Here is a 14,857-nt window from a genome sequence, read left to right as displayed (position 1 = left end):
ATTTACTATTTGCAAATGTGTGGGCCAGGGACATAGAAAAATCAAGAGATAGCAACCAGGATCTCTTTTCCACATATGAGTTCCTAGTTTCATAGAAGTTACAAAAATTAAACAAGGCTTACTGCAAATAAACTCATGATTTAGGATTTAAACCCATCCAGGGGCACCTGGGTGGTTCAGTCACTTGATTTTGACTCAGGTCATGATCTCACAGTTTGTGAGTCCAAGCCCCATGTTGGGCTCTGTGCTGACAGTGTGGAGCCTGCTTGGGATTCTCTCTCTCTCTCTCTCTCTCTCTCTCTCTCTCTCTCTCTGCCTCTCCCCCACTTGTATTCCCACCTCTCTATCTCAAAATAAATAAATAAACCTAAAAAAAAAGATTCAAACCCATCTGACTGAGCCCAAACAGAATAGATGATCTTCTGAGGAACTTTCATTGAGTGCCTACATATAAAAAATGAGGGATGAGAGACTACTTAATCTATGAATAAGTATCAAGTAACAGAGTGTAGGCTAAACACATATGTGCAAAGAGACTAAGGGAGGGTGATCAGAAGAAAACAGCGAAAAATTAGTGAAGCTACTCAACATAGACTTGCTCGTGAAATTACTGAGTTCCAGACCGTGTCAAACACAAAGTTCTGAGCACATACCACTGAGGAGAAGAATTACTGACGCAGTGATACGTGGCGTGAGGAAAGTCATAGAGGGTGTGACCAGCAATTTGTATTTGGAAGCATCCAAAGATTCCCTCCATCAATACAAAGGGTGCGTGCTGGGAAATAACGTGAGCTGTGAGATGACGCAGGAAAAGCTATCATTACCTACAAACTTGCAGAGCAACAGATCTCAAACTACACAAGTGCTTCTTACAGAATCACTGTCAGAAGGACTCTTCAGGTGTATAATACGAACGTCTTTACTTTTTACATCAGATTTGTTTTTTATTACTTTAGAGAGAGAGAGAGAGAGAGTGCATGGGAGTGGGGAAGAGGGAGAGGGAGAGGGAAAGAGAGGGAGAGAGAGAGAGACTCAGAGAGAGAGAGAGTCTTAGGCAGGCTCCAAGCTCAGTGTGGAGCCAGACGCTGGGCTCGATCCCACGACCCTGGGATCATGACCTCAGCCGAAATCAAGCATCAGATGCTCAACCAAATGAGTCACTCATATGCCCCATTTACATTACTTTTTCTATTGACAACTAGTAAAAAAAAAAAAGAACTATGCAGGTTTCATATTCAAAATAAATCAGAGAGCATAGAAAATTGTTATGCTCCCACTTCAATAATTAGCGAAGGAAATTTATTCTGGGCTTTAATGGAGCCTCCGAAAAAAGTTTGCTAAAAAGCAGAATCATCACCTTTTAAGGTTTACCATTTTCCATCTGTCACTCTGTCATGAATACCTCTTCATTTATATTAATTTTGCAAAATTAGACATAAAGCATTTGTTGTGGATAATAGTGTCTGTCTCAATTTGTCAGCCAAACTGTAAAATAAACCCAAATATGCAGTTAATTGAGATTTAATAAGAATTGCATGTTGGTTAAATAATAAATCACAAGGACTTGAATCAAAGCCTTTTACCAGGCAAGTACGTAATGAACCCTTAAAATGGATTAATATTCCAGTCCTGAGGATTTGCAGAAACCTATTAGGCAAACATCCCATCATTCAATTTATTCTACTTAAAAAGTTATAAAAGTTTTGCCAGGTTTCTCAAATACAAAGGTACATGAGGAAGTAGCCCTTTTTTTCTGCAGTTTGCAGGTTCAAAACCAAGCGTAAATTGTTATAGTGTTTCTTACACCAGATTCCAGAGATCAAAGATTTGATTATCAGACGAGACACACTAAGCTGCTGAGTTTACTGTGTCATAGAAATCCTGTTTAAAAAGTTCTATATTTAAATACATTCAATTTATTTTATGAAGGCTTTCATTTTAGCCCCTTCAAGACTTTGCTTATGCAGACCCACTCTCAAGATATGTTCATCGGGGCACCTGGGTGGCTCAATCCATTAAGTATCTGACTCTTGTTTTTGGCTCAGGTCATGAGCTTATGGTTCGCGAGATCAAGCCCTATGTTGGGCTGTGTGCTGACAGCATGGAACCTTCTTGGGATTCTCTCTCTCTCCCTCTCTCTCTCTCTCTCTGCCTTTCCCCTGCTCTCTCCCTCAATCTCTTTCTCTCTCTCAAAATATATAAACTTTTTTTAAAAGATATGTTCATCTGTTCCTAATAAAATAGTGAAGTATAGAACAGCATTTTAGGTGTGTTAGTTGAATGACTTTTAATCTTTCCCATCTTCCATAGCTGCTGCTTCATGCTGTAAGTGTGCATCTCTCAGTCAAATTGTGCTTTTACAATATATGGTGGTGAGTTAATAACTGAATGTAACTGTTTGCATAAGACACTGTAACATAGTTCCCATTTGTAGTGTTTTATTAACTTTAAAAAGTACAAATCGTAAAGTTTATACATATTGAAACCATTTAAAATGTAACTACACATAAAGCCAACCAGGTGATATTACAAATCATGTGTTTTCAATTAGACACCATAGTCGGCAAGTTAATTTAGTTAGACCAATGTATCCACACCATCAACAAAAATATTCATCATCATTATCACTTTTCAGCTGGCAGAAATTAGTAGCAGATGTTATGGAAGTGTTCCATGTTTATATTCAGAGATGTTCAACATTCCCCTGTGAATTCAAACTAGGAAAACACAATGAATCATGTCCCCGCAGTCATAGCAAACCATATTTTGCATCATAATAACCATTTGTCTAGTGGAAATTCATCTCAGATTTGCTTCCCCTCAAAGGTAAGGAAGCTGAAGGACAGTTGGATATCAATAAAAATGTTCTTCATATCACTCAGGCTAAAAAATAAAAAAAATAGTTTTGTTTTTATCATATTCTGCAGAACCCAATAAAATAACCAGATCTCTCTATTGTATCATTTCATTGCTCAGGTTATATATTTAAGAAATGGTTACTTTTTAAAGGTGTATACTCTTTTATTACCACTCCTTTAAAATAAATGAAGACTATTTCTTTTGCTTTTAAAGAAGTAGCTTTTACAAATACAGTATGACGCAGGACAAATAAACATTACAAAAGGGCAAAAATAATTAAATACTGCAATGTTATGAGACTCCTAAAATGAGCTTGTTAGAACAATTTAATGTTGTACTTAGCCCTGAATTCACTCAAAACAAAGCCAAAAAGGAGCTCATCTTATAACCATAAACATGTTTCTAACATCAAATTTGAGAAGAAATTGCTGCTTGGGTCTTGATATAAAAAGATATGAGTAATGTGGGGTGCCTGGGTAGCTCAGTTAATTAAGCATCCGACTTCAGCTCAGGTCATGATCTCACGGTTTGTGAGTTCGAGCCCCTCATCAGGCTCTGTGCTGACAGCTTGGAGCCTGGAGCCTGCTTCAGAGTCCGTGTCTCCCTCCCTCTCTCTGCTCCTCCCCTGCTCTCTCTCTCTCTCTCTCTCTCTCTCAAAAATAAATAAACATTACAAAATTTAAAAAAGAAGATATGAGTAATGTGATAGATGACATTTTCAGCAGGGTTTGCGGTAGAAATAAAAGCACTTTCTAAATGATATTACTTCTATCAACACTGAAACACTGAAAAAAATGACATTTAATTATAAACTCTGAAGGCACTGGAAGCTGTGAGGGGGTTAGACTGGGTATAATAAATTTCTGGTGACATTAGAGAGTTCCAGTTAGGAAGCTCTAGAATAGTATCCCAAGATTACTTGTCACTAAGATGCTCTGTGATAAAAACGTTGCTTTCTTAACTCATACTGGGAGTCTTCACATACTATCTGTTCCTCTAAATTTTCATAATTTATATTGATATATTAATGCCTATGAGAAGTCCTGCCATGAAAAAATCTGGTTACATTTGTAAACTTTGTACTTCTTAAATGATTTAACCAGAAGACTCATTTTTAGGTAACACACATTAAACAGGTTATGTATCCTTTAAATGATACTCCATTAACATGCATAAACAAGTGATGTATTCTTTATTTTTTTTATTTTGCTTTTATTTATTTTGAGGGGGGGGGAGGGCCAAAGAGAGAGGGAGAAAGAGTATCCCAAGCCGGCTCTGTGCTCACAGCACAGAGCTCAACATGGGGCTCGATCTCACCAACTGTAAGATCACGACCGGACCCGGGATCAAGAGTCGGGCACGTAACCAACTGAGCCACCCAAGTGCCCAAGTGATGTATTCTTGAGATAATATTCCAAAGAACAGATTTTGTAATTTTCTGATATGGCAGGACTGATAACTGGCATGTTTCTAAATAAAGTAAGTCAATTAAAACACTCAACCATAATGACTGGTTGCCATTTTACAGTTGTTTTCTCTGATGGGTGCCCATCAGTTCATTGTTTTTCAAATTGATTAAGAAGCTTTATACAATGGATATATGAGACACACACTGGACATTTGCTAGGGAAATTAAGAACTGGGTTTCCACCAAAATATAAGGTCAGTTTGTTTTTGCCTAGAGTTGAACCACAGATTTCTGTTAGGAAGAACTTAGTAAAAAAACAATTTGCTTAAATCCTTTCAGAAAATTTAAAAAAAAAAAACTGCTTGAATGTATCTTAGGTCGAATTCCCTAGACTCAGAACCTGATGTGAGGATTCTTGTTCAAGTGCTCTGTACACAGGAGAGAAAAGCAGGACAGGATGGTGGAAAAAGTTAAACAAAGATGTCCTTTTAATGAAGAAGTCTAGCCTCAGCCAGTATCAACCACCTGCCGGGGGCTGTATACTGTGTTTTGGGTGTGGGGTGGGGAAATGTGGCCCAGCCAATTATCTGCAGAAGAGGGGAGCTATAAATGATAAAGGGCCAATAATCACTACCCATGAAAGGTGGGAGAGGAATGTAAGGGACACGGGCTGCCTCTGCTACAGGTGTTTTTTGATGTTAAATTTTGAAAGGTTAGCAGCCTCTTTATTTTTTTAACAAATAGTACCCCTCATAGCTCATTAACCATACAAATCTCAGAAAATGATTTATAAAGTAGGCATCTAAAACTAAATAAGCTCCAGTTTCTCACAGACAACACGGTTTTACGTTTCTACTCATATACCTCAAGGTTAAGCAGATTGAACATATTAAAAGCCAAGCCAACGAACCACATATCCCAACCCGGACTGAGCCTCCCTCCAATGGTTCCCAGTTAGTAAATGGCATGCACATCTTTTTGGGAGACATCTTTCATATCTGTCTTTTTCATGCCACATATCCTGTCTATAGCCAAGTTCTCTCATCTTTGCTCTGAAGTGTCTCTTGAAACTACTTATTTTCTTGGGGTGCCTGGGTGGCGCAGTCGGTTAAGCGTCCGACTTCAGCCAGGTCACGATCTCGCGGTCCGTGAGTTCGAGCCCTGCGTCAGGCTCTGGGCTGATGGCTCAGAGCCTGGAGCCTGTTTCCGATTCTGTGTCTCCCTCTCTCTCTGCCCCTCCCTCGTTCATGCTCTGTCTCTCTCTGTCCCAAAAATAAATAAGCGTTGAAAAAAAAAAGAAACTATTTATTTTCCTTCCTTTCTTAGCCGCAAAATGCCAGCGCAAACTACCTGAGATTACTAAAAATATCTAACGTGTTTTACTGCCTTTGGTCTTAATCCCCTTTCATATATTCCCACATTACAACTAGAGCTATCTTCCAAAATTAAATGTAATTCTCTATTCTTCCTGTGTAAAATCTACCGCATGTCTATTGTTCTTAGGACAAAGAGCCAAATCATTCACAAGGCCTAGAGGACTCTGTGGAATTAGTCTTCTTCCTACATTTCTCGCCTATTCTAGTGTTATTTTTTCCCCTTCTTTGTGGATCTTAACCACTCTGGCTTTCCTTCAAGTCCTCACACAGTGCATATTCTTCTATTTCTTGGTCTTTACACATGCTATTTCCATCTGCCTGGCATTCTAATTCTCTACTCATGAATCCAAACTCACACACATGCACACAGATGCCCCCCACTGTATTCCTGGGAGTTAACTCTTTAATCTTATTCATATCTCATTTAAATCATCAGTTTCTCACCGAAGGTGCCAGAGACACCTTGGTCCACCCACTGACATTATCTTTGCTTTACCCTCATCCAAATTTTGACTACGTTTACCCTAAAACACTCACTTCTCTGAAGACACAATCTGAGATGCTGCTACAGATACTCTGCCATCACAGAAGCATAGCCTAGAAGTCTGAGAGAGTTAATGCTTCACACACACACACACACACACACACACACACACATCAATGAGTGCTCCTCTCATTGTTTCAGATGGATAATTCCAGTTCTCTTCTCTTAGTAAGGAGGGGAGAAAGGTTTGTTTTCAAAGCAGTGAGCAGACATATATAAAATACATCTTTTTTATTGGGTTTATCTTCTCCTTGCTTTACTTCAATCTCACTGGTCGATCATTCACTTCTGTTCCCTGGCATCATTGTCCCAAAGTAAATCTGCACCTCAGTCTCAAATTTTTCAGGTGGACCTCAGGCTAACACAGTGGAACCGGTGAAACTCTTGACAGTAGCTCTCCAAATGAGATGCTGGAAGTAAATCACTTCATTGCACGTGACCACATGGCAGTGAGTTGGGGATCGATAAACACTTAACTATGTAGTAACTTCACATTATAAGACTCTCCCTGATGGAGGTTGGGGCGAAGGAAACCTGGGACGTGAAGCATTACTTGATAAGGTGGTGGTGGCACCTGAACAGTATGGACCACCTTATCAAGGTCATTATCATCTTCACATCACCACATGCAATCCTCAACTCTGTCTTATCTTATAAGAACTAATAGGGGCGCCTGGGTGGCGCAGTCGGTTGAGCGTCCGACTTCAGCCAGGTCACGATCTCGCGGTCCAGGAGTTCGAGCCCCACGTCGGGCTCTGGGCTGATGGCTCAGAGCCTGGAGCCTGTTTCCGATTCTGTGTCTCCCTCTCTCTCTGCCCCTCCCCCGTTCATGCTCTGTCTCTCTCTGTCCCAAAAATAAATAAACGTTGAAAAAAAAATTTTTTTTAAAAAAAGAACTAATAGCATTATTTAATCAGCCACTTCTTTGCCTCTGATAGTCCTTAGAAGACACTCTCCCCACTTCTCATATTCGCATGCACTTTTCCTTAATATTTTATGGTTCCTCTGAACTTGACCAACTCAAAATATTAGAAAGTCCCAGGGCTCAGTTCTTAGCCCTGTTCTTTTCGTTCTCTTCCCTCACTCCCTAAGAGACCTCATACAGTCTCATGGATTTTTATACCAGTCCTATGCTGTGGATACTTCATTTTATACTTCCATTTCTTATTCCCCCTTTACACACTAGGCATATATCCAAATTGCCTACTCTACATCTCTATTGGCTATTTAACAAATCCCACAATATCTATTTTGATATCTGTTTTCTATGTCCATCCACACAAAATCCGTCAACACTCTTATCAGCTTTCCTGAGAAAGATATCCAAAATCTGATACTTTTCACTAACCTACCACCTGAGTGCAAACCAATCATCACTGCTCCTTTGTATTAGTGTGTTATAACGGACCCCTAAATTCCATCTTTTCCCCCTACGTTCCTTATTCTACACACGCAACCATCTTAGACAGAGATCAACTTATGTCATTTCTTTACTCAAAATCATCCAGTTTATCTTCACTTTGCTCCGTCCAAGTCCTTATCATTGCCTAAACGACCATACAAGTTCTGCTCCTGGATAACTCTCTGACCTCAATGTTTATAATTCTTCCCATGCTTAGGCTGCCCTAACATATCTGATTTTTTTTCTGTTCCTCAAATTTTTCCCAAAATGTCTAAATGTCTCACTTCCTTCTTTCTTTCATATCATTGTTATTACCCTTTATTTTTTTAGGCTTATTTATTTATTTGATGGAGGGTGAAGGGACAGAGAGAGAGATGGAAAGAGAGAATCCCAAGCAAACTCCATGCTGTCAGTGCAGAGCCCAATGTGGGACTTGATCACATGAACCATGAGACCATGACCTGAGCCAAAATCAAGAGTCCAAGGCTTGACTGACTGAGCCACCCAGGCACTCCATTACTATCCTTTAAAAAAAATGACACTCCTTCTATAGCATTGCTCTGTGTCACATGCTACTCCTTTAATGTTGTTCTTAACATTTATAATCACTTGGATATTTGTTTGTGGTCTGATTGATTCTATTATAATGCCCATTCTTTGAAAATCTGCATTTTACCTAATTTCTATCTCCAGTACTGAATGAATGCCTGAAACACAGCATGTGTTAGATATATATATATATATATATATATATATATATATATGATAGAATCAATCAATGCTCCTTCAATGTCCATTTATTCAGCTAAGCCAATATAATCCCTCTCAGTTTCATTAAATATACATCAAGACCCCTAGACAGATGTCTTTTTTGCTAACGCTTACATTATGTACGTGACTAAAAATAATTATACATATCACTACATGTTATATCCTATTATGTGTGTGTTTCATACTATAAGTGACTTAGTGATTTTTCCTTCTTTCTTGCCTATTCTTTAACCTCCTAGGATAAAACAGTGAATGGAGCAGATATTTAACAAATGGGACTAAATACCAAATATATACATATTTGTTAAATTGTTAACATTATAAACAACTGTCAAGTTTACTTGAATCAATAATGATGCTCTATCCAAATAAGAATGGTTATTATACGTTTGCAGTAAAGTTTCACTCAATAAAATTTTATCGTGGAAAATTGCTCTAATACAAAAATTTAAATCAACATTATGCCAGATTACTTCATTTCATTTATGAAAGCACTAAAGCGCCCAATAGGATTGATATTAAATTCCTGTGGCTGGATCTCAAAGTTATCCATTATGTGGTTCCATCTCACTTCCCATTTCACACTTGTAATACTAATTTCACATTGTAATACCCATTTCACATTGTAATACTAAGATCAGTTTTACCACGAAAAAAAAAAAGCCCATTCCCACATGTTTGTCTTTATGGATTGTGTTCTCACATCACAGAAAGCCATTTCTTCTCTCCATAACCTACCCAAAGTATACCCATCATACAAAGTCCAGCCAGGGACCCATCTTTCCTCTGAAGCCCTTTCTGATTATTCTCACACTTAGTGATAATATTCTAACATTTATAGATATACTTTATATTACACATCTAATCAACTAATTCATCTTTACATGTTCAATTTTGTTTTAAAGTTATGATGGTTGTGTGTCTAATCTCCTAAACTACAATGTAAACTATTTGAGAGCCAAAACCGCAATGCTCTTAACACTGATAAATGAATTTCGCTAAAAGCGATGCAAACATGATAATGGTAAATAAATGAAATAGAGGGTTATTTTTCTTATAATAATGCTATAGGTCAACAACTCAGGATATGAATTGTGTCCTAATATTGTTTGTATCCTAGACTTTCAACCTTGCTTTCCCACAATCCTACTGTCTTGGCTTTTTCCCTCTGATTATTGCCTTATGATTTCAAGATGGATACAAAACAATCAAACTTCAAGCACGTTTTCCAGGTAAGACAAAAAAAAAAAAAAAAAAAAAAAGAACAGTGCAGCAGCTAAAGGACTTTCCACTAGAGTCACTTTTGTGTATATTGGGAAGAAAACCATCTCTAAGGACCTCTGCCCAGTTAATATTGACAAAAACTATGATAAACCACCCACTCTTCATGAATTTTTAGCTAGATGTGGTCCTTGGACCACACTGTGAGTAGCAAATTTTATACTATACATTTTTTAAATATATTACCGTTTAAGACTTGCTCAGTTTCATATAAGGGCTCTGCCTCTTCGCTGGCTGAGTGATTCGTGGGAAGTATTTTTATCTGTCAATTTCCCCATCTGTAAGCTGGAGATAACAACAGAACTAATTGTATAGGTCTTTAAGAAAATTAAACTTTATAATCCATATGAAGCATCTAACATAATGGCTATCCCAAAAGAAGTACTCAATTTCTTTTTAGCAATTACTGATATTTGTATCATTATAACCAGAAGCTAGTATTATCCAAAGTGCCTTCCATGATATAGTCAAAGCTTTTCTCTACAAAACATAATAATAATTTTGGGAAGAACTTGAGTTACATAGATTCAACCAAATTAAAGCATCTAAACAGCTCAATCATAGATAGGCCTTCTGAAGTTTATAATTTACTTATGTGATTTGTGAGCCTCCAAGAAGTACCACATTTAGCATTTCCCAAAACTGTAGGCCAGTTAAACTATTTTTATAAACAGAGCCCAAGAAATTTACTGCAGAGCCATAATATTATCCAACTCCTTCTTAGTCTATGTAACAATTCTCCCTGAATTTGTTCAGAAACTGCCTTCATGACTATATGCAGCAATTCTGCACTAGAGTTTAGTCTCAGGATAAAGTTTGAGAAACAATTCAGAAGGCGTTTCACATAATTGGGGTAGGAGATCCCACTAGAAGGGAGATGTTGCCATCATCAACATCCAGATGCATCTACGAAAGGAGAATCTTTACAGAAATATCAAAGAGAAAAAAATGAAGGAAGCAGAGGAGCAGGAACAAGAAAAGGAAGAGGAAGGACAATTTTTACCCCCAAGAACTTCTATGAACATCCCTTGATTGCCATGCATCACTGAACCTTAATTTAAGGGCAAGAAATCCCCTCCAAACACAGCTTTGGCTCAGATGTTGTGATAAACATTGTTCCCGAGGTGGTTAACAATGAATTGTTTCGCAGACTTTCTTTTCCTTTATTTACATTATTTAACTAGGGAAAATGAGTAAATGATCAGTGAGTTTGGTTATATTATATCAGAAGATGGATTTATATTTATGAATATCCATATTGGACATGGAAACACTGAGTTAATGTGCAGTTGAATAAAAATGCTAAATACAATGTCAAAATCAAGATAGTTGATAAAAATAAGTTAACCTAAATCTTCCTGTCCTCCCTCTTGGTCATCCTTACAAAAAGAGGCCTAGTAAATTTGTGCTTACCATTTGATATGCACATTTTCCCGTTTCAGACTGTAGTACTCCACAAAGGAGCAGAGCCAAAGTTTTGGAACTAAATCATGGCTTATGACCAGACAAATATCATTATTAATACTAGGAATTCAGCGATCCACAAGCAAACATGGATGGTAGAAAGATTGAAATTAACACTTTGAAGTGGATTTTTGTCATCTCATCTGATAAAGCTTGTATGTTATTTAATGAGTGCTCTGAAAGAGCATCAGAAGGAAAAGTGAATCTAAGGTGAAAGACACTGTCATTCACGAGATGTTGTGCACCGCTCTTGGAACCAAAGAACGGAGAGATCATCACTGTGATGTCCCCCACATTCCTTCTGAGGCATGTACTATCGAAATGATTTCATACAGCCAAGCAGATGCTGTAGGATTTAAAAAAAAAATTAATGCCATTGTCACTATCCACCAGCAATCAGTCATTTGCCAATTGACATAAGCAATGTCATTAAAAGATAATAATCTGATGGGGCGCCTGGGTGGCTCAGTCAGTTAAGAGTCTGACTTCAGGTCAGGTCATGATCTCATGGCTCATGACTTTAAGCCCTACATTAGGCTCTGTGCTGACAGCTCAGAGCCTGGAGCCTGCTTCAGATTCTGTGTCTCTCTCTCTGCCCCTCTCCCAGTCACACACTGTATCTCTCTCTCCCTCAAGAATAAATAAAAACATTAAAAAAAAAATTCGAAGTAATTTCAATCAAAAAAAAAAGCAAAAGTTTTTTATGTTGACATCAATGAGTTGATTCTAAAATCAGCAGAGTAAGGGGCTCCTGGGTGGCTCAGTTGGTTAAGTGCCCGACTTCGGCTGGGGTCATGATATCACAGTTTGTGAGTTTGAGCCTCATGTCAGGCTCTGTGCTGACAGCTGGGAGTCTGGAACCTGCTTCGGATTCTGTGTCTCCTTCTCTCTCTGCCCCTCCCCCACTTGTGCTCTGTCTCTCTTGTCTCTCAAAAATAAGGAAACATTAAAATATTTTTTAAAAAGATTAAAAGATAATAATCTGAATGTGGTTATCCACTAATCACGGGATATTATGATCACAAAATTCTTGGGGAAAAATGTACTTGTATGAAGAGGCATTAGATCTAATATTTTTCTTGAAGACACTCAAAGTTGATTTGAAGACTGTACAGAAAGAAAACAATACACTCTTTAAGCAGAGTTTTTCCTCAAAAAAATTACGTAGAAAAAAATTCTTAATATTGTCTTAGCCAAAAATATGTCATATCACAAATATGTATACAGTAATTATTACTTCCTGAATCATCCAAGAATAGCATATTCTTTCATGTCAGTTCTGTCTGCTTCTGCAAAACTGGAATTGATTTCTTTTTTTTTTTACAACTAAGTTTTCATCCCAAATTAAATAATACAGTTGACAAACAAATAAATGTGTCATATAGGTGCCTGTATGTTACAAGAATGTACAATTTATTTGGAGTCATCAAAATGATTAGATAATTTATTTTAAAATGAAATGATGAAACTCCTTTGAGAATTTATATAAAACTGGGAGTACCACAACTTTTGAAGAATGATTAAAGTAGTTTTGTATAAATACAAGTATAGAAGGGCTTCTAAGACCTCTAGGACTCTGAAGACAATGTATGCCCTTGTCTATATCCTGCTACAAATCTCAGGCACATCTAAAACAATTTTTTTTTAATTTTTAAAGTTTATTTATTTATTTTGAAAGATAAAAGGGTAGGGGCAGGGAGAAGAGGGGAGAGCAAATCCCAAGCAAACTCCACTCCATCAGCACAGAGCTCAATACGGGGCTTGAACCCATGAACCCTGAGATCATGACCTGAGCTAAAGTCAAGAGTCAGATGGTTAACTGACTGAGCCTCCTAGGAGCCTCTAAACACATTCTTGAACACATCGAAGGGAGAATCTTTCTCCTTCTCAGCTGCTAGGAAGCATAGTTATTTCATATTTCAACCACTCCCAGCAAGGAAATACCTGTTTTAATATTTCTGAAAATGTGCATCCCAACTCCCTTTGTTTCATATCCTGTCCTCGTAGAAATGTAACATAACTAGATATCTGGGGGTGGGTTGGAGTTAGAATATGCTGCATGGAAATTTAACATGATCTACAAAAGGTACTTGATTTAGAAAGATAGCCTCAGTAGTGGAAATTGAGTGCTAAAAGGGAGTGGCTTTTCCTGATACAGTAAGTTGTGTTTGAACCTATCTCAACATAGCTTCAGCAATTCCTATCTTTGAGCATGTGAGGACCTAAAAAAGAGAAGGCTGTTAAATCAAAAAGGCTTATATTTGCAGGAGCCTCAGCCATTGTCTCTGTGATCCAGCTGCCAGAAAGAGACATCAAAATATGAAAGTATATTCTGTGTGCAGAAGGAGTAATTCTGAGAGATCAGCAAGCAAAAGATAAGAAATTCTAACAGTAAAGCTTAAATAGAAACTACTTTAAGGCATCTGAAAAACAATACCATCGGTGGATAGCAAAACATGACAATAAAGCAGTATATAGGAGAGGTAGCGCATTAAATATCAATAGGAGAATAAATATATTGATTCTGTAGTAGTCACATAATGAATACTATTCAGAAATTATAGTGAACAATCTACAAATATACCCAACAATATGGATGATTCTCGCTTTCATGGAACAGAAGTCAGCCAAAAAATTGTACACACGTATGATTCTTTTCATATAAAAAAAAAACAGGCAAAACTAATTTATACTTAAGAAATTAGAATAGTAATTGCTCTTGCAAAATATAATGTCAGAAAGGGGACATAAAGGAAACTTCTAGAATACTTGTAACATTCCATTTCTTATGAGTGGTGATGATTCAAGGTGTTACATTTGTGATAATATATTGAACCATATATCTATAATGTAAAGAATTTGTAGACATTATACTTCAAAAAGAACTTTTCATAAGCTTGAAAATACAAGAAAAGGTTCTTCAAATTTCATAGAGAACAACAGCAAGAAAAGGCTATTATAGTCTCAGAGAGGAAAAGGAGTAGAGGAAAGATCCTATTACATGGCAGGTAGGGAAGCTGAATCTAATCTACTTAGGTATTTTTACCCAAAGCAGGTGTTGTCTTATAATCACTCAGTCTCATAGCTCGGTTACTCTTTTTAAGGAAAAAAAACACACATCATTTTATAATGTTCTTATGTTGCAAAAAAACATATTTAAAAAAAACAATCTTTCCAGTATAAGTAGAATGTTGCACTTTATGCAGAGCAAAACTAACAAAACTGTCATTCAAAAACAAAAGAAAGAAAACCTGTCATTCCATATGCAGGTATACAAAATGTAAAAATGAAAATGGTAGTTGTATACAGCTCTAAAGAAAGAAAGGCAACTCCTTAGTAGATGAATAAGTATAGTAAGTAAATAAAAATGCGTTAATAGTTTTAAGAAGAATCTTTAAACAATCAAAAGATAACATTAATTTTCTCCTAAGGAAAAAGTGAGAAAGTTAATGGAAAATGGATTATAAATTCAGTGGTTTTAAAATAATGCTTCTGATTTTATACATAAAACAAGCAAGCAAACAGAAAAACATAAAAAAAAATAAATAAGAACAACCCTGATCATCATCAGATCATAAAATTATCTCCAAATTGAAATATTTTCTTTAAATGTTTTAAAGTTCATTTAAACTTTAAAGTTGGGGAGGGGCAGAGAGAGGGGGAGACACAGAACAAGAAGCAGGATCCAGGCTCTGAGATGTCAGCACAGAGCCCCACACAGGGCTCAAACTCAGGCACCACGAGATCATGAC

The sequence above is a fragment of the Felis catus genome, chromosome D2 (assembly GCF_018350175.1).
Source record: "Felis catus isolate Fca126 chromosome D2, F.catus_Fca126_mat1.0, whole genome shotgun sequence".
Classification (NCBI taxonomy): domain Eukaryota; kingdom Metazoa; phylum Chordata; class Mammalia; order Carnivora; family Felidae; genus Felis; species Felis catus.
Note: the sequence above shows the minus strand (reverse complement) of the source record.